The sequence below is a fragment of the Narcine bancroftii genome, chromosome 11 (assembly GCF_036971445.1).
Source record: "Narcine bancroftii isolate sNarBan1 chromosome 11, sNarBan1.hap1, whole genome shotgun sequence".
In the NCBI taxonomy this organism is placed as follows: Eukaryota; Metazoa; Chordata; class Chondrichthyes; order Torpediniformes; family Narcinidae; genus Narcine; species Narcine bancroftii.
Window position 1 is genome coordinate 37,779,519 of NC_091479.1, and position 23,605 is coordinate 37,803,123.

The 23,605-nt window shown below is 47.1% G+C and overlaps 1 long non-coding RNA gene across 1 annotated transcript in view; it reads left to right on the forward strand.

Annotated features, from left to right (window-relative positions):
• LOC138745258 (uncharacterized) overlaps positions 1-23,215 on the forward strand; it is a 42,840-nt gene extending 19,625 nt beyond the window's left edge. The window contains exons 3-4 of the long non-coding RNA XR_011346108.1: positions 3,803-3,859; positions 19,326-23,215. This is a non-coding gene — a long non-coding RNA (uncharacterized lncRNA). The remainder of the gene's footprint in view (positions 1-3,802; positions 3,860-19,325) is intronic.
• Positions 23,216-23,605: the final 390 nt, after the last annotated feature.

Here is a 23,605-nt window from a genome sequence, read left to right on the forward strand (position 1 = left end):
GGGAAGCACCCAACTTTGCATTGTTGTTATAATAAATGTTCTTTGTTCTCAATTTTTGTCTCGAGCAATTTATTTAAAGGTAAATTCTGTTTCTAACAACCCCGACCTCTGGACTGGACTGACCTTTCAAATTGAGGGGTTGGGAGGGGCGGTCACCCTGGCAAAGGAAATAAAAGTCCGTGCCACGGTGGGTGATAGCCCTTCCCCTATCTGGTTACATGACCTGGTGGCTGCTACTGACGAGTGTATCCTGGGTATTAATATGTTGGCCGGTTCGGCCCTTAATACTAGCCAAGGGGGATTTGCATTTGGAATTCGGACTATTACAAAAAAACTAGTAGTGGGTCAGGCTAAGTGGGATCCTGTGATGGTGCCACCCCTCATGAAACCAGTGTGCATTCCACAATATTGTCTCCCTGGGGGGCAGGAAGAGATTACTGCCACCATCGATGCTTTGCAAGAAGAAGGGGTAGTGAGACCCGCAACGTCGCCCTTTAATAGCCCTGTTTGGCCGGTCCAGAAGCCGGACGGTTCCTGGAGAATGACAGTTGATTATTGCTTTTTGAACAAACATGCCCCACCACTTGCTTCAGCAGTTCCGGACATTGTTACCCTTATTGAAAACATTGCTACTGGGAACTCGGGAACATGGTATGCTGTCATTGATCTCGCTAACGCAAAAAAACTAGTAGTGGGTCAGGCTAAGTGGGATCCTGTGATGGTGCCAGTATCGCCTTCCCTCTCAATTCACCATTATATTGATGATGTCATGATCCAAGGGGCCACAGAAGAGATGGTACAGGAAGGTTTGGAGAGTGTCCAAGATACCCTGATGCAAAGAGGGTGGGCCATTAATCCCGCCAAGATACAGGGCCCTTCCCAGACATTTATTTTCCTTGGAATTCAGTGGCATGCTGGAGAACAAGTGGTTCCCGATAAAGTTCGCAATAAAATCGCAGACTTGGCCACTCCTAATAACAAACAAGAGATCCAGCATTTCCTGGGGTTATTGGGATATTGGCGACGCCATATTCCACACTTGGCATTGCTTTTACATCCTCTGTATAAGGTTACCCGAAATAAAACAGACTTTGTATGGGGTGACGATCAGGAAAGGGTGTTCCAGTCCGCCAAGCAGGCTATTCTTCAGGCCTTGCCCATTGCTCCCCACATTCCAGATACCCCCTACGAACTACAGGTCTCCATTACTGATGATGTGGCCTGCTGGAGCCTCTGGCAGAAACAAGAGGGTTGCTGAGTCCCGCTGGGATTCTGGTCACGTAGCATGCCTGAGACTGCCACTCGTTATTCTGCTTTTGAACAACAGTTACTAGCCTGTTACTGGGCCCTGCTGGAACTGAAAGAATGACAAGTGATGCAGATGTTCAATTGAGACCTGCACTTCCAATAATGAATTGGGTTCTGGTTAATGACGCTAATCTAAAGATCGGGTGGGCTCAGCAGTCTTCTATTGTTAAATGGAAGTGGTCTATTCAGAGTTGAGCAACCAGAGGGCCTGAAGGGGTGGGCCGCATACACGAACAGGTGGCTGAACTTCCGTCTCGTCATGAGGACGTTGAACCTGCCTTGCCCCCTCCCCTACCTCCTTCATCAATTCAGAGGGGTAAACCATATGATTCGCTCACTCCAGCAGAACAAGAGGATGCCTGGTTTACTGATGGTAGCAGCCGGTGGGTGCAAGGAAAGCAGAAGTGGAAGGTAGTGGCTTACCATCCCAAGTCAGGAACTCATTTATTGGAGGAGGGAGATGGTGGCTCCAGTCAGTATGCTGAGTTGAAGGCGGTCACTTTACCGCTAGACCCCCATGATCACCCTCTTCGCTTGTTTACTGATTCCTGGGCCGTGGCTAATGAACTAGTGATATGGATGCCTGATTGGCAAAAGAACGACTGGCTGATACATGACCACCCAGTATGGGGCAAACAGTTGTGGCAGCTGTTGTGGGATGCTTCCCATCATTGGGAGATAACCATATATCATGTTGACGCCCATACGAATGTGACGACGAACATAGCACGACAAAATGCAGTAGCAGATCAGCTTGCCACTATCAGCCGCGCCGATACCGACCCCCTGGCTCGATAGGCACATAAACAGAGTGGCCATTTGGGGGAGAAGGGATCAGCTCTGTGGGCCCGTACACATGCCTTACCCATCCATCAGGACAATGTCCGCCAGGTTGTGCGGACATGCCCAGCATGCCAGCTTGTAAAGTTCCGCACCGTTCCTCCTGGTCTGCATGGCCGAATAAGACGGGGAGCTCGCTATGCCAGACTGTATAGGCAAACATTACATCCTAGTAATGGTTGACACCTTTTCAGGCCTGGATTTGCTCTTCCCACCAAGATGGCTGACCAAGCTAGCACTATCCAAGGACTAAACCATTTAATTTCTTGTTATGATGTACCAGAGGGAATTCAGTCTGATAATGGCTCACACTTCTCCAGGAAGCCAATCTGTGATTGGGCAGCTGACAACAGTATTTTATGGGTCCACCATATTCCTTATTACCCGCAGGCTGCCGGGTTAGTTGAACGAATGAATGGCTTACTGAAGGAACAAATTTGTTTAACACCACTGGGGACCCTGAAGGGGTGGTGCCATGTGCTGCAGCAGGCAGTCAACCATTTGAATCATCGCCCAATGAAGGGACGCACACCTTTCCACTGACTTCTGAACGACAGCCTATTCCAGAGGAAAAACAGTCATTGATCCCATTCCCGAGCTAGAGAATGTCGGACAAAAGGCATGGGTGGCATCACCAGGTAGTGGCCCTCCTGTAAAAGGGGAAATAGTGACACCTGCCCAGGGTAACACTCGGGTAGCTATTGGGGCAGCAGAGTTTATTTTGTGTCGGACTCTGGCCTTATCCTACCCTCAATTTGGTCTGTGTCGTCTGAGTCCACCGTGCTCGTTGAATGAAGTGATAGGAGAAGGTATTCGGTTTCACAATCAGTTTATTACATAGTACAAGAATAAAGCTTAACAGAGCTCTGGTTCAGTCATTAGTTCATAAATCACCTTCTCGGTGAGCTATTCCCCAAGACTCACACCTACTGTCCAGTCTCTTCTGTTTATATAGATCAACATTTTTACATTGACCAAGAGTTGGCTTTCTTTGATAGACTCCTTGCATAACATTTATCTCAAGCAATTTCCTGCTCTGCAATTATCGATGGTGTGGACCTCCTATCTTAATCCCCAAGGCCAGAACATCCTGTTGTTTTGATCAGAAGTCAATTCATACCCCAGATATTTCTAATTATTTCTTTGTTCTCGGCTGGCCATAGTCTTCTGTTGTAATCAACACCTCCCGTGTACCCTTATGACATCATTCCTACTAAATTGGTTTATCCATTTTATTTGTCTCTGACATTCTCAGTCATGGTACTCTTATCGCTTATCCTTGCAATACACTTATCTTCCTGTCACTGGCCTGTTTCAGAATAAATCACTGTCCCTATGGTTCCTCCAACCTCATCCTGTCTAACTTCTCCTATCTGCTATCCTCTTACTCCCATGTGTGCTTTACAATGAGCAGTGTAACTTTGGGGATGAAAGTATTTTCTCTCTTTGTATTTGGAGGCAGCAAATTCTACACATACTATAATCAGCCAACTTTTCTACATACTGTGGCTGTTACTTAATTGCATTAATATTTCCCTTAAACAGTATAATTGAAGTAAATAGTAAATTGTTACATAGTAATGGATTAATGAATATATAATGAATAGTACATAGGCATATTTTCCATGATTACTTAACCCCTTGGTTCCAACAGGGGAGACCGGCAGTGCGAGTCGGGGAGAGGAGGAGAGTCTTCATGATTTGGAACGAGGTTAGTTGAATTCCAGACACTAAAGCCAAGCCATCAGGGCCCTTGCTCGGTCTGCAGGCTTATGATGTTTCCACATTCTCTTTGACAAGCTTGTCGCACCGTCAGCTGTTTGTGGGCGGGAAGCCATTTATGAATGGGCTGCATCTGACAGCTGGTTCGTGTAACAGCAGGTCCTCGTGTTATTGTGCAGAGGACCAGGAGCTGGCTTTAGGGAAGAGGTGAGAATGGAGAGTTGTCTGGAATGTTGTGAGTTGTAGCTGACCTGTCTGTGTGAGTGTCCCAATACTCATTTCTTAGTCATTCACAACAATCATTTAAAAGTCTGCTCTATCTTTCAGAATACAGTTATAATAACATCTTAACTCTTCTACCCAGCACATTCACTTCATATGCAGAGGGCATGAACTGCCAAGGTAAAAGCAGATAGGACACTTGCACTCTCGGTTTTTTGAAAGTGAACCTTCCATATTTTATTAAAATTTTAGACCTATTATCCACTTTCGATGCAGAGATGATGGGCAGCGTAATGTTGATGTTGTCATTTAAGCAACTGACTGGTGCACGAGGATGTTTTTCGGTCAGGGAATGGTCTATGAGTGACCGCAGCACATTCTGCAGGCCACTGCCACCCGGTTCAGGATCTTTCTAAGGAGGATCTGCCATGGTCTTCGAGGCAGATCCTCCTCCCAAGCAATTCGAATGGGATGTTCTCTGGGGTGACAGTGACCTGAACTTCCCTCATCTTGTAGGAAGATGGTGAAATCTTGTTCTTCTGAGATCGTACTCATTCGATGAATGGTCCGATGTGATGGGAAGTAAATCGGTGTAATTCTTTGCGGCATCGTGATATGTGTTCAGCTAAGTCGTCAGGATATCCAAGAGTCGTGAAGTAGTCTGACAACTTGCCCACTGCACGATGTTTATAGAGTAAATGGCGATTGTGATGTCACTGAAACCAGCCAATTAAAACCCAAAGAAAATCTCCTTTTAAGGTTTAAAAGCTGCCTGATGTTGATCTATTATAATTTATATGATTATAAGTTGAGGAAACCCCTCCCCAAAGAAAATCTCCTTTTAAGGTGTAAAAGCTGCCTGATGTTGATCTATTATAATTTATATGATTATAAGTTGAGTAAACCCCCCCCCCCCAAAGAAAATCTCCTTTTAAGGTGTAAAAGCTGCCTGATGTTGATCTATTATAATTTATATGATTATAAGTTGAGTAAACCCCCCCCCCAAAGAAAATCTCCTTTTAAGGTGTAAAATCTGCCTGACCTTACAGTTCTACACGACGAATTACCAGACTTTGGACATGGTACAGATATTCAAAGATGATTCCTAGAACCATCTCACAATTCCAGCTCTGAAACAGGCAGCCTGGCCCTTCTTGTCCAGGCCCAACACTTTCTCTCTTTCTTAATATTTCATCTAAAATCACAGAACAGAACATGAATTACTCCATTCCAGTACATATTGTTACGGAGTCCAGAGGACCCCAAAACCCAGCAGCAATAGAAAGGCACCACAGCACAGGGTTACTTCAAGAAAAGTAGTTGTTAATTATATTTGAAGAAGAAAACAGAATTAAATTGTAACTGATTCCTGTGAGAAACCCAGCTAAGTGAAGAAATAATTTCACAGAGTCAGTGGGTGAAGTGATAGAACCTTTTATTCAACGTTCTTGCAAGAGCGGGTGTCCTTCAGAGAAGGGACATTCACTGATATATTTACTTTCATTTTTATGCATTTCTTTGTGTTCATAAACCACTCCTTGGTTAATTGAATTGGTCATTTAACTGAGGAACTGTTCATTTAACCTCTCAAAAGCTGTTCCTCTCCTCGTCTTAAAGCCCGCCCTTGTTTACTTCTCCCATTCCCCTGATTTTGCGACCCCAAACTCTTTATTTAGTCTTATCCTTATTTGGTCAGATGCTTTGTCACATGTTCCTTTCAGTCTTTTAAATAGATCATTCTTGGGCGCTCTCATTAGCCCCAATATGACTCGGACAAAGACTGAGGGGAATGATAGGCTTTATTGTACTAGAGACTGCTGGCCCGGGTCCAAGGCTAGGAAGGAGCGGGAAGGAGAGGGGCCTCGACCTTTATGGCTGGGGTCACATGCGCAGGACTAAGGGAGGAGCCAAGGTAGAAGGACACCCGGAGAGAGGGGCAGCCAGCACATACAATCATATCTCTACAGTCACCCCCTTTAATAAAAATGGAACCCACCAGAACACAATCAACAAGCGGGGGTGACACCACAACCATACTAACAGCTACATATAGTAACACAACAGCAGCAGGACAAAACCCAGCAAACCAGGGGTGGGAAAAGCACCCCCACCCCCCCCCCCCCACCACCACCAACAGCTAGAGCAGAGGTGGCCGATCAGCGGCTCGTGAGCCACACGTGGCTCTTTTACCTTTAATATGCGACTCGCTGCCAGTCTTCTCCCCTCCCTCTTTGCCTGGCACTCGTGCTGCTGGTCTCTCCCCACCCCCACCTGACTCACACTGCCGGTATCCTCCCACGCCCCCCCCCCCCCGACTCACGCTGCTGATCTCTCCCCCCCATAAGGTGTATTGTGGGTTTGCATGGATGAGATGCACTGAGTCAACCAGTGGGTCCGTCTTATGGCCCCTGACGTGCTTCCGAAGCAGAACCGTCTCTGGGGTGGTCAGCCAGGGAGGGATGGAGGAACCATTCGGTGATCTAAGAAAAGCAAAGAGGTGTTAACGTGGGGTGGTCATATTAGCGGTGCATAGTAAAGACCAGATGGCGTGGAGGGCTTTGGGCAAGACGTCCTACCAAGCGGGATACTGGCAAATCTTTAGATCTGAGGGCCAGGGCCATTGCCTTCTAGATGGTGCTGTTCTCCCTTTCCACCTGGCCATTACCTCTGGGGTTAAAGCTGGTGGTCCTGCTGGTGGCTGTGCCTCAGGCCAAAAAAGTACTGTTGCATTTCTTCACTCATGAACGAGGTCCCCCGGTCACTATGGATGTAGTCAGGGCACCCAAAAGGAGAGAAGATACTGCTCAGGGCCTTGGTGACCATAGCTGAGGTCGTATCTGGGCAGGGGGTTGCAAAGCGGAACCTGGAGAAATTGTCCGCCACCATCAGGATATAGGCGTTCCTATTTGTGGTCAGGAGGGGGCCCTTGAAATCGATACTGAGTCATTCGAAAGGGCGGGCAGTCTTGATGAGGTGTGCCTTTTCTGGTCGGTAGAACTGAGGTTTACACTTGGCGCACATTTGTCAGTGTCTGGTCGTGGACCAGTCATCCTCTACAGAGTACTGGAGGTTTCACGTTTTAACGAAATGATACAACCTCATGACTCCGGGGTGACATAGGTGGTCATGGAGGATGTGGAGATGGTCGAGATGCATGCTGGCGCACGTCTCTCGGGCTAGGGCATCCGAGGGGACATTGAGCTTATCCGGCTGGTACAAGATGTCATAGATGTAGGTGGACAATTCTATCCTTCACCTCAGAATCTTGTCAATCTTGATTTTACCCTGTTGTTTGACACTGAAAATGAAGGCCACTGCCCTCTGGTCAGTCGACAGGTAAATCTTTTACCGGCCAGTTAGTGTCGCCAGTGGCCACCACTTCAACGATCGCTTGAGACTCCTTCTTGACAGAGGAGTACCAGAGTTCGGAAGTTCGGGACTGTGCAGGGTGCAAGATAATTGGGCTGCCTGTTTGGTTTAACGTGACAGTCAGTGCGACATCGGAGGCATCGCTCTCCACTTGAAAGGGGACAGATTCATCCACGGCATGCATCATGGCATTTGTGATGTCTCCTTTAATTTGGTCAAAAGCAGCCTGGGCCTCCGCCGATAATGGGAAGGTGTTTGTACGAATTAGGGGGTTGGGCTTATCGGCGAAGCTTATTGAGCATAATATGAAAATAGCCCTGGGCACCTCTTAAACGCCTTCTGGGAGTTTGAGACAGGGAACTCCATGAAGGGTTGTATGCGGTCTGGGTTGGGGGCAATGACACTATGAACCATGGTACATCCAAGAAGGGCCAGGCGCTGCGTGTTGAACACGCACTTGAAGGACTTGGCCATATGCATGAACTTTGCGAGATTCACGTCGTGGTCCTGCTGGTCATGGCTGCAGATGGTGACATTGTCAAGGTAGGGGAACGTCGCTGTCAGCCCGTGTTCCTCCACCATCCATTCCATCACTCTCTGAAAGGTAGAAACACCGTTAGTAACCCCGAGACACACCCACAGGAAATGAAAGAGGTTTCCGTCTGCCTCAAAGCCTGTATATATTTGATCAGCTGGACGAAGGGGGAGTTGATGGTAGGCTAACTTGAGGTCACAGTCGAAAAAATGCTGTACTAAGCAACTTAATTGACCAAGTCGACAATACGGGGAAGCGGGAACACATCCAACTGGGTGAAATGGTTGATGGTCTGAATATAATCAATTACCATCCAGGGCTTGATCGCACCTCTGACCACGAGGACCTGCGTCCTCCAGGAACTGGTGCTAGGGGCTATGATTCCCTCTGCCAGGAGTCATTGAACCTCAGCCCGGATGAACTGCATGTCTTCCAAGCTATAGCATGTACTCTAGGTGGCCATTGTTTTACAATCCAGGGTGAGGATCACGAACTGCGATGGAGGGCAGCACCCGTAGCGTGGTGTGGTTGCAGTATGGTGCCGGAGACTGGGTACTGAGTCCGCAGGACGGTGCCGGTGGCTGTGTGCTGGGACCACAAGGCAGTGTCGGGCACTGTTGGCTGTGGATGGTCAGCGGTACTTAGGGTCTCCTGAATGCCATCATCACGCTCCTGAACTGATTCTGAAAGTCGAGGCCCAGGAGGATTGGTGCGCTGAGGTGAGGCCAAATTAACAATACGAAATTGTTATAACACTCCCCCCACCCCCCACCACCATAAGCGATGCTACACAGATACCCCCAGATTCTGGTCTGTTGGTCCCTTGCAGCCATTGAAACCATCCTGGTTATGGGTCGGACCGGTAGGGAGAGTCTCTGGATCATGTCGGGGTACAAGAAGCTTTCCGTGCTGCCGCTATTGAAAAGACCGTTTGTTTTGTGCCCATTCACCTTGATCCACATCATGGAGTTTGAGATCGCGTGAGGACTGGCTTGATTGAGGGTGACTGATGCAGGATAGGCATCCCTTCATTGTTGTCATCTGCAGGGAGGCCTTCCCAAGATGGGAAGAGCCTTTTGAGTGAGAGCGAGTCCTCCTCGAGGAGTCGTTGCCAGATATAATCTGACCTCAAATCCCACACGCAGGTGTCTCAAATCAGTTCTTCCACGCATTGGGTCAGGAATATAGTGGACATGGGTTTCCCTAGTCTTTTCCTTGTGTGACCAGGGACCAGACAAACTCTTCAGTGGACTCACCAGGCTGTTGCTTTCTGGACGTCAGCAGGTAATGGAGGTATACCACGTTCACTTTAGTCTTGTACAGCAGCCATTGCCTCGTTGTGAGTCGCACTGCCTTGGATTGTCAGGAAGGCCCACTGGCCGACTCGTGCCTGAGGATTTTTAACTTCTTCTTGTCGATGTCGACCACCTCAGCAGCAGCATCGAGGAAGTTATTGAAGCAGTTCATCCACTGCTTGAAGAGCACCAAAGCATTTGGGACTTGGGGGTCAACTCATCACCCCTCTCTCCCATCACTCCTGCCTACCCACCAACTCTCCCTCCCCATCACCCCTCCCTACCCATCACCACCTCCCACCCCATCACCCCTCCCTACCCCTCACCACCTCCCTCCCCATCACCACTCCCTCCCTACCCATCACCTCCTCCCTCTCCATTACCCCACCGTCCCCACCAACTCCTTCCTACCCAGCATCCCCTTCGACCCAAAAGAAAAATTAGGAAAAGGAGATTATCAAAGAGAAATATAAATTCGAACCAACTGCCGTGAAACTGCAAATCTCCACCAGGATGAGCCATTGAGAGCTTCAGTTTTCCAACCAACCTCTTGTAAATATGGCTCCATATTTTCCAAACCAAAGTGATATTTATCATGTAAATGATGTTATTTTTCCAGAGGAATACAAGATCTCATTTTGAGATCCCAGCTCTGAATCCCCAAATCCATCCACCATCTCCAAATCATGGCTGAACATTTCCTTCAAACACCTGAAGTTGATCGTTAAAATTCAGTTTGAGACATTGTAAACCTTCATTTTCATCTCTATATTTCCCCTCAAAATTAACATTGGATCCAATGGAAGTTTAACCTTAATATTTTTTCTCCAAAAATACTTTAATTTATATCCCAAATGGTTGAACCTTAAGACACAGACAAGTCAAATGACAAAAAGAACCTATCTCTTTATCACATCTGAGACATAATTCTGAAGATATCAAATCTTTTTTCATTTTTGAGGCAGGAAATAGAGTTGATGCAAACAATGATTTTGTACAAATCTGTAGGTAACATTAATAATTTGCGTTGTAGCTCTGGGAGTTGAAGCTCTGCCTTTATAGAGGCTGGAAAGGTGCATTTTATACAGTTGGAGTTCCCGCCGTTAGATTGATTGGCTGACATCAGCCGCATGAATAACATAAGCAGGATTCATGCCTACGGGAAAATTCTTCCATATGAATCCCCTTCTTCCCCAGCCTGGTGTTGCTCTGTTAGCTGGGCAGCCTGGCCAGCCCCATTTTAGGGCTGCCTGACTTGTACTGTCCTAGCTTCCAAACATGCTGGTTCGTGATACGGGTGTCAAGTTAATGAGTTATGCCGCTGTTTGTTACTGTGCATTGTGCCAGTCTGATTTCCATGGTGGCGGTTCATGACCCACCCCGTCCCCTAAGAAACATTGCTACAGTTCCTAGTGTCCTTGGATGCAGTCCCTAATGCCTTTGGAGATCTGCCTCTGCGACGAGGTGCTGGCATCTCCACAGGTTTGTCGGGTTCGCGTGTGTCAGCTTGAGCCTGTCTGTGGTGGAAACCTATGGTTTGCCACCAATGTCTAATTCGAAGATGGCTCCGTTGTTTGGGATGATTTGGAAGGGGCCTTCATAAGGCTTCTGTAGCGGTGGACGGTATTGGCCCTCTGTGCATGAACATGGACTCACAGTCTTTGCGGACTTTGGAGATGTTCAATTTGGCTTGCCTGTGTCTGGAGGGTGGGATCGGAGCCAGGTTACCAACCTGTACACACAGACTGTCCAGGAAGGTGATTGTATCCTCCTGTTGTCTTCTGGACAGTGGGACAAAATACCCAGGGACCATGAGTGGTGCTCCGTTGACGAGCTCGGTGGAGGGTGTGTGGAGGTCTTCTTCTTCTGCGGTGCTGTATGACTGCTGAGCAGACCCCACAGAAGTTCATCCACTCAGTTGGGGCCCTTGAGTCTGGTCCTAAGGGAAACCTTGAGGTGCCTGTGGAAGTGCTCCACCATCCCGTTGGACTGCGGGTGGTATGCTATCATGTGGTGTAGCTGAATGCCCCACTGGTTGGCATCATCAGTCCACAGGCTGGGGATGAATTGGGCTCCTATGTCAGAGGTTATGTGGTGTGGTAGTTCAAACCTTGGTACCCAGGACTAGAGGAGTGCTTTGGAGTAGGACCTGGTGGATGTGTCAGCCAGGGGATTGCTTCTGGCCACCGGGTGAAACGGTCAACCACCATGAACAGGCAGTGGAAAGCCTGTGAGATTGGTGAGGGCACCACTATGTCCACGTGGATGTGGTCAAACCTTCCTTCCATTGACTTGAAAGTCTGCGGGAGGACCTTGGTGTGTTGCTGTATCTTGTCTGTTTGGGACTGCATGCACGTCTTGGCCCACCCACTGGCTTGTTTCCACAATCCATGCCACACTGACTTCCTGGTCTTTAGCAGGACCGTAGTCCTGATTGATGGCTGCACCAGCCCGTGGATGGAGTTGACAACTCGTCGCCACCATGCCTTTGGGACGATGGGTCAAACCTGTCTGGCGGCCACATCACACAGGAGGTCAGTGTTACCTGTATCTTCTGGGATGTCCTGAAGCTGCAGCCCCGTGACGGCGGACCATACTGAGGGATCTCGTCGTCTTGCTCCTGTGCCTTCTCCAGTGTCACGAAGTCCAGTCCATTAGCCAGACAGTAGATACTCTGCTTTGACAAGGCGTCCGTGACCATGTTGTCTTTTCCTGAGATGTGTCACATCAGTGGTGTACTCCGAGATGTAAATCAAGTGTCTCCATCGGGGTACCGACCAGGGATCGGAAATCTTAGCCAGGGTGAATGTCAGTGGCTTGAGGTCCGTGAAAGCCCTTCCCTTGAGAAAGTACCAGAAGTGGCAGATGGCTAAGTACAGCGCCAGTAGCTCTCTGTCGAAATCCCGAGGGCTGCAGATGCTTGCTGAAGAAAGCTAGCGGAAGCCAACTTTCTCCTTTCTGCTGCTCCAGAACTTCACCAATTGCTGTTCCTGAGGCATCGTCTGTGAGAGCTGTGGGTGCGTTTGGCCTGGGTAGACTGGAGCGCAGTTTCCACAAATACTCGTGTGGAGTCATCCCAGGTCAAGTCCTTTGCCAGGGTGAAAATTGGGCACATCACTCGAACAGCTGCAGCGATTAACCTGTGAGAAAACTTGACCATCCCCACAAACTCCTGTAGTCCTCTGGTCGTTCTGGGCCTCGGGAATTTGCGGATGGCCTCCACCTTGCTGGGTAGTGGTGTGGCCCCGTCTTTGGTAATCCTGTGACCCAGGAAGTCAATCGTGCTCAGTCCAAACTGGCATTTGGCCAGGTTGATTGTAAGGCCCAACTCACGTAGGTGATTGTAGAGTCTACTATGAACAAACCCACACACTCTGACTTTACTGAGGCTGGATAGGCTACTTTCATACAGTGGGAGTTCCCGCCATTGGCTTGATTGGCTGAAATCAGCCGCATGATTAACGTAAATGGGATTCCCGCCCATGGGAATATTCTTGCATTCTTGCCTTCTTCCCCAGCCTGATCTTGCTTTGGTAATGGGCAGCCTGGCCAGCCCCATTTTAGGGCTATGTGTCTTGTACTGCCCGAGCTTCCAACCGCGCTGGTTTGCGATCCTGGGGATCATGTTAGTGAGTTTTCTGAGTGGCAGGCGGTGACCAGTGGGGTGCCACAGGGATCTGTACTGGGACCCCAGCTGTTCACAATTTACATTAATGATCTGGATGAGGGGATTAGATGTAATATCTCCAAATTTGCAGATGATACTAAGCTAGGAGGGGTTGTGTGCACGGAAGAGGGGGTCAGGAAGCTCCAGTGTGATTTGCATAAATTGAGGGACTGGGCAGATACATGGCAAATGCACTACAATGTGGATAAATGTGAGGTTTTCCACTTTGGTAATACAAACCGGAGGGCAGATTACTATTTTAATGGCAATATATTAAGAGATGGGGAAGTGCAGAGAGACCTAGGGGTACTTGTACACCAGTCTCTGAAGGCGAGCATGCAGGTACAGCAGGTGGTTAAAAAGGCAAATGGTATGTTGGCCTTCATATCAAGAAGGTTTGAGTAGAGGAACAAGGATACCTTACTGCAGCTGTACAGGCCTTGGTGAGACCCCACATGGAGTATTGTGTGCAGTTTTGGTCACCTTATCTAAGGAAGGATGTTCTTGCAATGGAGGGAGTGCAGAGGCGATTCACCAGGCTGATACCTGGAATGGCAGGAATGATTTAGGAGGAAAGATTGCGCAAATTGGGATTGTACTCGCTGGAGTTTAGAAGATTGAGAGGGGATCTCATAGAGACATATAAAATTCTGGCAGGACTGGACAGAATGGATGCAGATGGGATGTTTCCAATGGTGGGAAAATCCAGAACCCGGGGCCATGGTTTGAGGATAATAGGCAAACCATTTAGGACCGAGATGAGGAGGAATTTCTTTATCCAGAGGGTGGTGAATCTGTGGAATTCATTGCCACAGAGGGCAGTAGAGGCAGGTTCATTAAATATATCTAAGAGGGAATTAGATCTATTTCTTCAGTATAAGGGTATTAAAGGTTACGGAGAGAAGGCGGGGACGGGGTACTGAACTTCAGATCAGCCATGATCTCATTGAATGGCGGAGCAGGCTCGAAGGGTCGAATGACCTACTCCTGCTCCTATCTTCTATGATTCCATGCCTCTGTTTATTACCGCACGTTGTGCCGGCCTGATCTCCGCAGTTGTGGGATTATCTTTACGTAACATTTTCCAATCATTTTGATCTATTTTTCTGCCTAAAACATTTTCCCACTTTCATCTTGATTTATGCAATTGTGTGTGAGAGTCTGTGAGACCATGTGTGAGTGCATGTGCATGCTGTTTTTTCTTTGGCTTGGCTTCGCAGACGAAGATTTATGGAGGGGGTAAAAAGTCCACGTCAGCTGCAGGCTCGTTTGTGGCTGACAAGTCCGATGCGGGACAGGCAGACACGATTGCAGCGGTTGCAAGGGAAAATTGGTTGGTTGGGGTTGGGTGTTGGGTTTTTCCTCCTTTGCCTTTTGTCAGTGAGGTGGGCTCTGCGGTCTTCTTCAAAGGAGGTTGCTGCCCGCCAAACTGTGAGGCGCCAAGATGCACGGTTTGAGGCATTATCAGCCCACTGGCGGTGGTCAATGTGGCAGGCACCAAGAGATTTCTTTAGGCAGTCCTTGTACCTTTTCTAAGGTGCACCTCTGTCACGGTGGCCAGTGGAGAGCTCGCCATATAACACGATCTTGGGAAGGCGATGGTCCTCCATTCTGGAGACGTGACCCATCCAGCGCAGCTGGATCTTCAGCAGCGTGGACTCGATGCTGTCGACCTCTGCCATCTCGAGTACTTCGAAGTTAGGGATGTAAGCGCTCCAATGGATGTTGAGGATGGAGCGGAGACAATGCTGGTGGAAGCGTTCTAGGAGCCGTAGGTGGTGCCGGTAGAGGACCCATGATTCGGAGCCGAACAGGAGTGTGGGTATGACAACAGCTCTGTATACGCTTATCTTTGTGAGGTTTTTCAGTTGGTTGTTTTTCCAGACTCTTTTGTGTAGTCTTCCAAAGGCGCTATTTGCCTTGGCGAGTCTGTTGTCTATCTCATTGTCGATCCTTGCATCTGATGAAATGGTGCAGCTGAGATAGGTAAACTGGTGATTAAAACCATGTACCCAGATGCTTTTTGCTTATGTGGAACTGACGACACTGGGTCCACACGCAGGTCACCTTACTTTCAGAACTAGCAGATGTAATTAAACTCAGCCATGGGGACTTATCTGAAGATACACTTTGAAATGGAATTCCACTGTGAGGCCCAGGGAAAGCAGTTGTCAAATGCAACACTCTGAAATTGACGAATTGGTCACAACCTGTCTTGCTCGAGAAGTTTTAATAAGTCTTTGTATCTACGAGATAAACCAGGAAATCATAACATCCTGGTTCCATAATAATTAATCTTCTAAATTGTAGAATGTAATGTTCAGTTTTGATTTTGACTGACAAATATTAGAAGGAGTAGTCGCATGATTAATTGTTTTTGGGGTATATAAGCCTGTGGTCCTGCTGCTGAAGTTTGGACTCTCCGAGGGGTGGGAACACCCCTTGTCAAGAAGGAAGAACAGCCAGAGTCCGTGCAACGTCCCGGTCGGTGGAGGTGGAGAAGCTGCTACCAGCGCCCTGACAACCTACTACAAGTGTGCAGTCGTTGCCTTGCTTCGGCAGTTGGGACCAGTCCAAGCGTTGATAAGTATAGTTGGGAAGGGCTTGCATATTGTAGTGTGAAATCAGCTTTTGAATTAGTAATAAACATTTGTATAAATTGAACTGCTCTCGGTGTGTGTGTCTATTTTCTTTCGGTAGCTCAAACACTGTGACCAATCTAAAATGAACAAAATGAGAGGTATAAGTTTACCCAAGACACATGCGTACATGTTTTTGTGCATGAGTTCATGAGGATGGAGGCGTAGGTGCATGTGTGTGTGTCTGCACGCTTGTGTGTGTGTATCTGTTCATTTGTATGTGCACATGAATGTGTGTCTGCATGTTTGTATGCGGGTATATGTGTGCATGCACTCGTGTGTGTGTACATAAGTCTGCATGCCTGTGTGTGAGTGTGTGCAGGAGTGGGTGAGTGTGTATGCATGTATGCATGTGTACATCTGTATGATTGTGTGTGTGTTTGTGTGTGCGCATTTATGCATTCACATGTGTGTGTGTTATGGAGAGGCAGCGTCCAACACCAGGTGGCGCTGCTGCACTCATATTCAGAGGACACACTACCTGCCAATCAAGGTCACCCCAAAGCCATCAAGGTGACCCTTGCAATTGGCCTACCTAAATCACCAGGAGCTGCACTCCAGCCAGCCCAGCCAGACGCAGCCCTGACCTTCACCCAATTGGCCCACCTAAATCACTAGGAGCTGCAATGCAGGCAGCCCGGCCAGACTCACGCCTCACCTTCACCCAATTGGCCCACCAAAATCACCAGGAGCTGCAGTCCATGCAACTCGGCCAGACTCACGCCTCACCTTCACCCAATTGGCCCAACTAAATCACCAGGAGCTGCAGTCCAGGCAGCCCAGCCAGACTCACGCCTCACCTTCACCCAATTGGCCCAACTAAATCACCAGGAGCTGCAGTCCAGGCAGCCCAGCCAGACTCACACCTCACCTTCACCCAATTGGCCCACCTAAATCAGCAGGAGCTGCAGTGCAGGCAGCCCAGCCACTCAGCCCTGACCTTCACCCAACTGGCCCAACTAAATCACCAGGAGCTGCAGTCCAGGCAGCCCGGCCAGACTCACGCCTGACCTTCACCCAATTGGCCCACCTAAATCACCAGGAGCTGCAGTCCAGGCAGCCCGCCCAGACTCAGACTCAGCCCTGACATTCACCCAAATTGCCCAGGTGAATCACTTCGACTGACCCCTGCTGAGCCCCTGCACTTAGCTTTGAGCCATTGGCCACAGCAGCCAACGGGGCCCAGCCTGCCCTGAGTGACTGGCCCTCCCAGTACTGCCCCGAGAATTAATAAGGACCATGTGCCCCTTTGGTCGGCCTCTTTCGACTCCTCGTCGCTCAAAAGTAGCACCTTCCTCATTGGGTTGGGGTGAGTCTCAAGGTCAGGTAGCTGGAGCCGTGTCTGTACTGGTCAAGGGGTGGGGGATTGTAGTATAACCTTGATCCTAACTGTTGAATGTTTACGTTCATGTAATTTCCCCCAGTCTCTGTTGGTTTCTCCCTTGTTATTGGAAGTGTATATTTACCCCCTGCGTACTGTGCGTGTTGAGGTTTGTCCCGTTTCCATCCCCGAAATAAATGTGTGCTTTGTACCTTTGCTTTGGTCTGGTTCTTAACCTGTGGGACTCACACGAACCTGACAACAATGGAGGAGGGAAGCAAAGTATTTTATCAATAAATGGAGAATCAAATCATGAGAAAAAAAAAGACAGATATATCCAATCAGAACATGGCAAGAAATTAATGTAGTGAAAAAAGGTAGGGATCTCAAGAAAAGTACCAGTGTGTCAAAATATGACCAAATGCAATAGAATATTAAATTTGGGTTATGACAGAGGTATAAGATATTTTGAAGATTGCTACACGGAAGAAATTCTTCAAACAATTAAACACAAATTTGGAGTGGCCAATGGGACCTTCTATTTCCTCTCGCTTAGATTGTTCTTAATAGAAAGATGGGGACCAACATTGACCCCACCTAAAATTAGTGAAATGGAACAAAGAGTCTGGATAGGGAATACACCCAAATTTATCAATGAAATGTACGATGCTCTCCTGAGAGAAAATTCAAAACCAGGATAGCAGAGTTCACAGGAAAAAGATGGGAGTCGGACTTGGATTTGACGATTTCAGAAAGAAGCTGGTCAGATTGGTGTAAGGACAGCACGACATCAATTAGAAAAGCAGGATATGGACTGGTTCAGTCTAATATTTTACACCAATTTTATCTTACCCTAGAGAAATGACCTAAATATCAGAAATGTGTTTCAGATATGGGAAGGATGTTTTCTAGACATCAAATATAATATGAGGAAAATGATTTATATAAATTAAAACAAAGGTGGAAAGAAGATTGAAACATACAAATTCAAGAATAGGGTCAAGATTGTGTCAAGAGAGTTACAAATATGATTAATGCCAGATATAAAAATAAAAATCTCCACATCAATTCTGCTATAGTCCATATAAATTAAATGGACTTATCTCCAATTATTCCGAGAAATGTTTTCAATGTAATCAGGTGATCGGGACTTTTTTTTTTCCATTCGGTTTGGACCTTTGTAAAAGTGGAAGAATTTTGGAAGGATTTCAGTAAATTATAAGGACAAATTATGAAGATTAAAATACAAAAGGACGTGAGAATATTTGTGCTTGGTCACATATATGAAGCAGATACAAAACTGAAGTTAGATAAATATCAAACAAACTTTCTGAGTCTAGCAATAGCAGCAGTGAAGAAATGTGCACTAACGTGGAGAGCAGAGAGTTTTGTAACGAGGGATGGGACATTGAAATGGAAAACGGTGTCACATTAGAAAAAAAAATGACTTCTGGTTGAAGGAATCAGATCGGGAACGGTACATGGATATGGAGAATAAAACTCCATCCACATCCTCCACATCACCCACTCTTCTTAGTTCATGGTTAATAATTATTAGCTAGAAAATCAAATAACTCTGGGAATAATACCTACTGTATAGATTGAGGTGTTTTCTCTTTCTCTTTCTTTAGGGAGGAAGAGGGAGGGGGTGGGGAGAAAATAGACCAAAGGTTTTGGATCATTTTGTATTCTGTTGTTATAAGATATTCTCTTTATTGAGTTAATGCTTGTATTGATGTAAATGATAAACAAAAAAAGATTTGGGACTGAGACAGGAACCTTTTGATGGGTCACGTGGTCATGGGTGAAGGTGAGGCCATTTTGGCAAGACATCACCGAATAATTAACCAGAATAATAGGAATGGCTTTCACGGGCAGCCCAGAGTGCTATCTACTAGGTAATGTTATGGACGTCAGCAAAAAATTTAACAAATATACAATCTCATTGATAAAAATAGCATTGGCTGGAGCAAAAAAAAGTGGTGCGATCACTTGGACGTCGGACTCCCCTCGACTTATCGCAGAACGGATGGCAGAAATGGACAGCTGTAAACCCATGGAAAAAGTCACATCTAACGTAAAGAACAAATATGACACTTTTGTAAAGATCTGGCAGCCAGACCTGGACCACATTGGGGCCCAGATATAGACATAAAAAAGAAAAAGGACAATAAATGTAACTATTATATTTATTTAAGCATGGTTTCCCCAATTGGATACTATATATTTTAAAGATATATAAACTTTGATGGTGAGCGGATTCATTTGTTTGGAAGAAGGGAGGGAGGGAGGGATCTTTTGGCTTTTGTTTATTGTTTGTAAGAAAAAGTTTCATATATTATGATATTGAAACATTTAATAAGTATATTTTTGAAAATATTCATAAATAAATATGTTTGTTCCCCAGGGCTGAAGCGGCTCCTGGTGGTCAAGGAGGTCCTGCGCGCCCCATAGCTGCCTGGAGATGGGGATGTACGCCCAGATGGCGTTGTCCTTGGCTGAAGGATGCAGCGTGCGGCAGCCGATGGCAGACAGAGGCATGGAGAGCATCGGCAGAGCGGCCTGGTAATCACCTGTGTTGACTACGTCATTCTCATCATTGTCAGGAGCCCTCCGTGTCGTCCACTGCCTGACCCAATCTGGCATCAGCACGTGGGGGCCCGCTGTGTGGCTGTCCTCCTTCCCCACTCATGTTCATTGTGCCGGGAGAAGTGACGTCATTGCAGATGGTGGCATCGACGTCATTACATCAGCCAGAAGTGACGTCACACCATGAGCTTGAAATGACATCGCTGTAGTTGTCGCCAAGCGTCACTGTCTGGGGCGGGGGCTGGTCCAGGTGCTCAGGGCACACACGGCAATCGTCGCTGGCGGAGCCGGATGCTGCACCTTTGTAGTCAGGGAAGGCAGAAGTTGTAGCAGGGAGGTCATAGAGGGCCGCTGAGCTGTTGGCTGGTTTTGAGAGACACCTGCCGCAGCGACATTCTCCTCCCCAGCTCGGTCTAGGGCTGCAGCTGCAGTGTGAGAAGGCCATGAGGGAGCCTGGGGGAACCTGGAATCGAATGCTTCGATGTGCAGGGCTGAGGTTTCCAGGGTTCGGACCACTTCCACTGTCTTAGTTAGGGTGTAGATATTATCTTCCAGCAGCTTCTGCTGGATGGCCCTCGAGTGTAGCCCTCAGATAAATGGGTCCCGGATCAGCCTTCCCCGGGTTCAGCCAGACACAGTCAGGCCAACTCTCGCATGTGTCCCAGGTAAGACTCAGCCATCTCCCCGGGTTGCTGGGCTTGGGAGCTGAGGAGGTATCTTGCACAGACCACATTCGTGGGGTGCTTGTACAATTTCTTGAGAGTGTCCATTGTGCTCTTGTACGTGGGGCAGCCTTTGGTGCCTGGAAGTCATGGGGACCCAGCTTTGACCGGAGTAGGTCCAGCCTCTTCCGATTTGAGTCCAGGATGCCGCCTGCGTGTGCCTCGATGATTGCCTCGACCGCGTGCTGCCAGATCTCGAAGCATGTCTGGGCTTCTGGGATGACTTCAAGGCTCCCTGCACTCAGGAGTTTTTCCACGGCAGCCATGGGAAAATTTTGTGGATGAAATTGTGGTGCGCTGTTAGCCAGAATCAGACACACACAAGACTGTACAACAAGCTTTAAGTCACAAAGACTTCCACAGAGCCAGGCTGGCTGTAGCTGTAGTAACTCTGAGTGAGCTTTGGGAGGCTGGCGCAGGCTTATATCCCATAGGGTGATTGACACCCGATTGGGTGGGGCTTGATCCATTCAGGCCGACTGATTGACAGCCAGCCAGGTGTTATCCAGTCCCCTTACCCTCCTGCAGGTACAGAGGTTTCCCCCTGCAGTAGGCCGGTGATGTACCATCCAAGCAAACCTTCATCAAAATCTCCTCATGAGGGTCACATGATGTAGTGAAGTGAGACGGACACTGGCCCAGGGGCTCTCCAAATACATACATTTTACATCTTTTAAACACCCTCCACCCCACTTTTGGTCAGACAGCTGCAGTATGGACCAGAGACCAAAGTCGAAGCAACTAGATTCAGCTATTGAGCAAATTCCAACATATGTGGAGAAAACTATTCCCGGGGCTGGCTGCCAAGAAAAAGGAGTCCAAATACTTTAAAATAATGAGGGAAAGAACTTGGATCAGCAGAATGACATAAAAAGTAAATCTGCAAGCAAACACGGTAAGGAATAGAAATGGAAACCTCCAGAACAGATCGAGGTGTCTCACGGTGATGAAAATGGCGGGGTCACTTCGAGGCCTGCTGGTGAAGTCAGTGGCCAGTCCATCTGACAGGAAAAAAACCTGCAAATTGATATTGCCTTTCTATAAGAAATCCATCTTCCCACACAGGAGCATAAGAAACTGAGGAAAGAATCGGTAGGACAGGCATCATCGTCATTCTTTCACTCCAAGGCCAGGGCGATCAATAACAACACTTGGAGAGACGATGATTGATCCACAAGGCTGAGATGTATTAGTTGATGGTCAGATTTACTCAGAATCCTGGATACTTTTAAATTTCCCTCCACCTAACAGTGATGATTCTTTATTCAGGATATTTTTCTCAGGGTATCGGGGGAACGACAAAATATACTTGGAGGGGTGGCTTTAGTTTTTGCTGGATCCTGTTCTGGACAAGTCAACCTCGACAATATCCCGAATAAAAGCAGCCAAAACTACCTTGGCTTTTCTGAAAGATTGAAATTTGATAGATGTGTGGAGGCCAATCCCCCCATTATTCCTCGACTCGGATTGGCCTTTCTTTGTTATCAACACAGCAAATTCGGAGAACATTCGTCCGAATACTTATCTTGAAAATTTGACCCTGTCTATCTTGATGCCAGAAAAAAAAACAACTAATTCACACAGATGGCCTTTGAACCCCACCCATCTTCAAAAACCAGATTTTGGGAAGGATATTAGTGACCAGATAAAGTTATTCTGCGAGTCAAACTGTGCCTCCTCGCCCACTTGTTTTGTATATTATGGGGACAAACAATATCACATACAAAAGGGATGAAGAAGAAATACATGTCAGAAATAGAAGAGCTGGAAACAAATTTGGAAATTGGAAAAGGTGTTCCACAGTTTGGTTCCATAGAATTCACACACTTAATAATGAAACAAATCAAATACAAATACATCTGGCATCGTTAAAAGAAAGAAGAAAAAAATCCCCCCATAGACCACCCCCATCGCCCCCTCCATTCCCATTTTGGAAGTTGCCGACATACACATAGAATAACAACTGAGACAGACAACAAACTTACACTGGCATCCATCATTCTAGATCAGCGTAGCATACACCAATAAGCAAAGTCCACCATGAATATTGAGGTAAACGGCTGCATTTACAAACTGCTTGTTCAACACAGGGAGCCCTGAATGTTGTGCCGACCCATTTTTTTTTTAAAAAACCTAAATTCCCCTTATCCAATAACCCTCTATTTTTCTTCCATCCCTGTGCCTGTTTAAGAGCCTCTTAAATGCCCCTAATGTTTCACCCTCCACCACTATCCCTAGCAAATCATTCCAGGAACCCACAAATCTCTGTGTAAAAATAACCTACCCCTGATGTCTCCCATAAACTTCCTTCCCTTCACTTTGTACACATGTCCTCTGGTCCTTGCTATTCCTGCCTTTGGAAACAGGTGCTGGCTCTCCACCTTATCTATGCCTCTCATAATCTTGTAGTCTGCTATTAAGTCTCCACTCACCCTTCTATGCCAAAACCTTCCTCCTCTCACCTTGTTTAGAAGTCCTCTGGTATTCTCGCCCCAGGAAAAATATGCTGGCTGTCCACTCTATCTGTCCCTCTCATCATCTAGTGGACCTCTATTAAGTCACCTCTCATCCTCCTTTGGTGTCCAGAGAAAAGCCCTACCTCTGCTAACCTTGCCTTATAAGACTTATTTTCCAATTCAGGCCACATCCTGGTGAATCTCCTCTGCACCCTCTCCATAGCTTCCACCTCATTCCTAGAATGAGGTGACCAGGTGAAACATCCTCAGGAAAGGATATCCACTGCCCTTCAATATAAATTCACAACACTCAGCGAAGAAAATTAGTTTATTTATCATCTGATTGCACAAGTACAACCTGATGAAACAGTGTCCTCTGGTTCTTGATGCAGAAACATGCAGACACACATCAGACACAAGACACATACAAAACAACGACACATCGACATAGAACCTACGTAGCAAAATCCTGGAAAACAATTCTTTTAGACGTCTTTTTCTACACTCTATGCAAACCCGTTACACCTTAATGCATGTCTGAAATACATTTATTAAAAATAAATATTCTTCTCAAATCGTCGAGTCATGGGGAGTTGTTTCAACAATTCATCCGTTGTTCAGCAGCTCTTCTCACTGACTGTGGGAAGAAGCAGCTCCTCAGCTGGTGGGATCTGGCTGAAATCCTTCTGTATCCCTTCCCTGACAGGAGGAGCTTCATCACTTGTAACTTAGTAATCATCTCTATACTGCAAATCTCGAAAATAAATCTTCCTAAATTAGTCCAAAGTGACTGATATCCCCCCACCACCCCTCACATTAACACTAGGTCAGGAGACACAAATGGAGGATATATCTCTACTCTATTAATTAGACCTTGTTTTGGAACAATGCAGAATCTGGATCCAAATTTATTGTCAGGA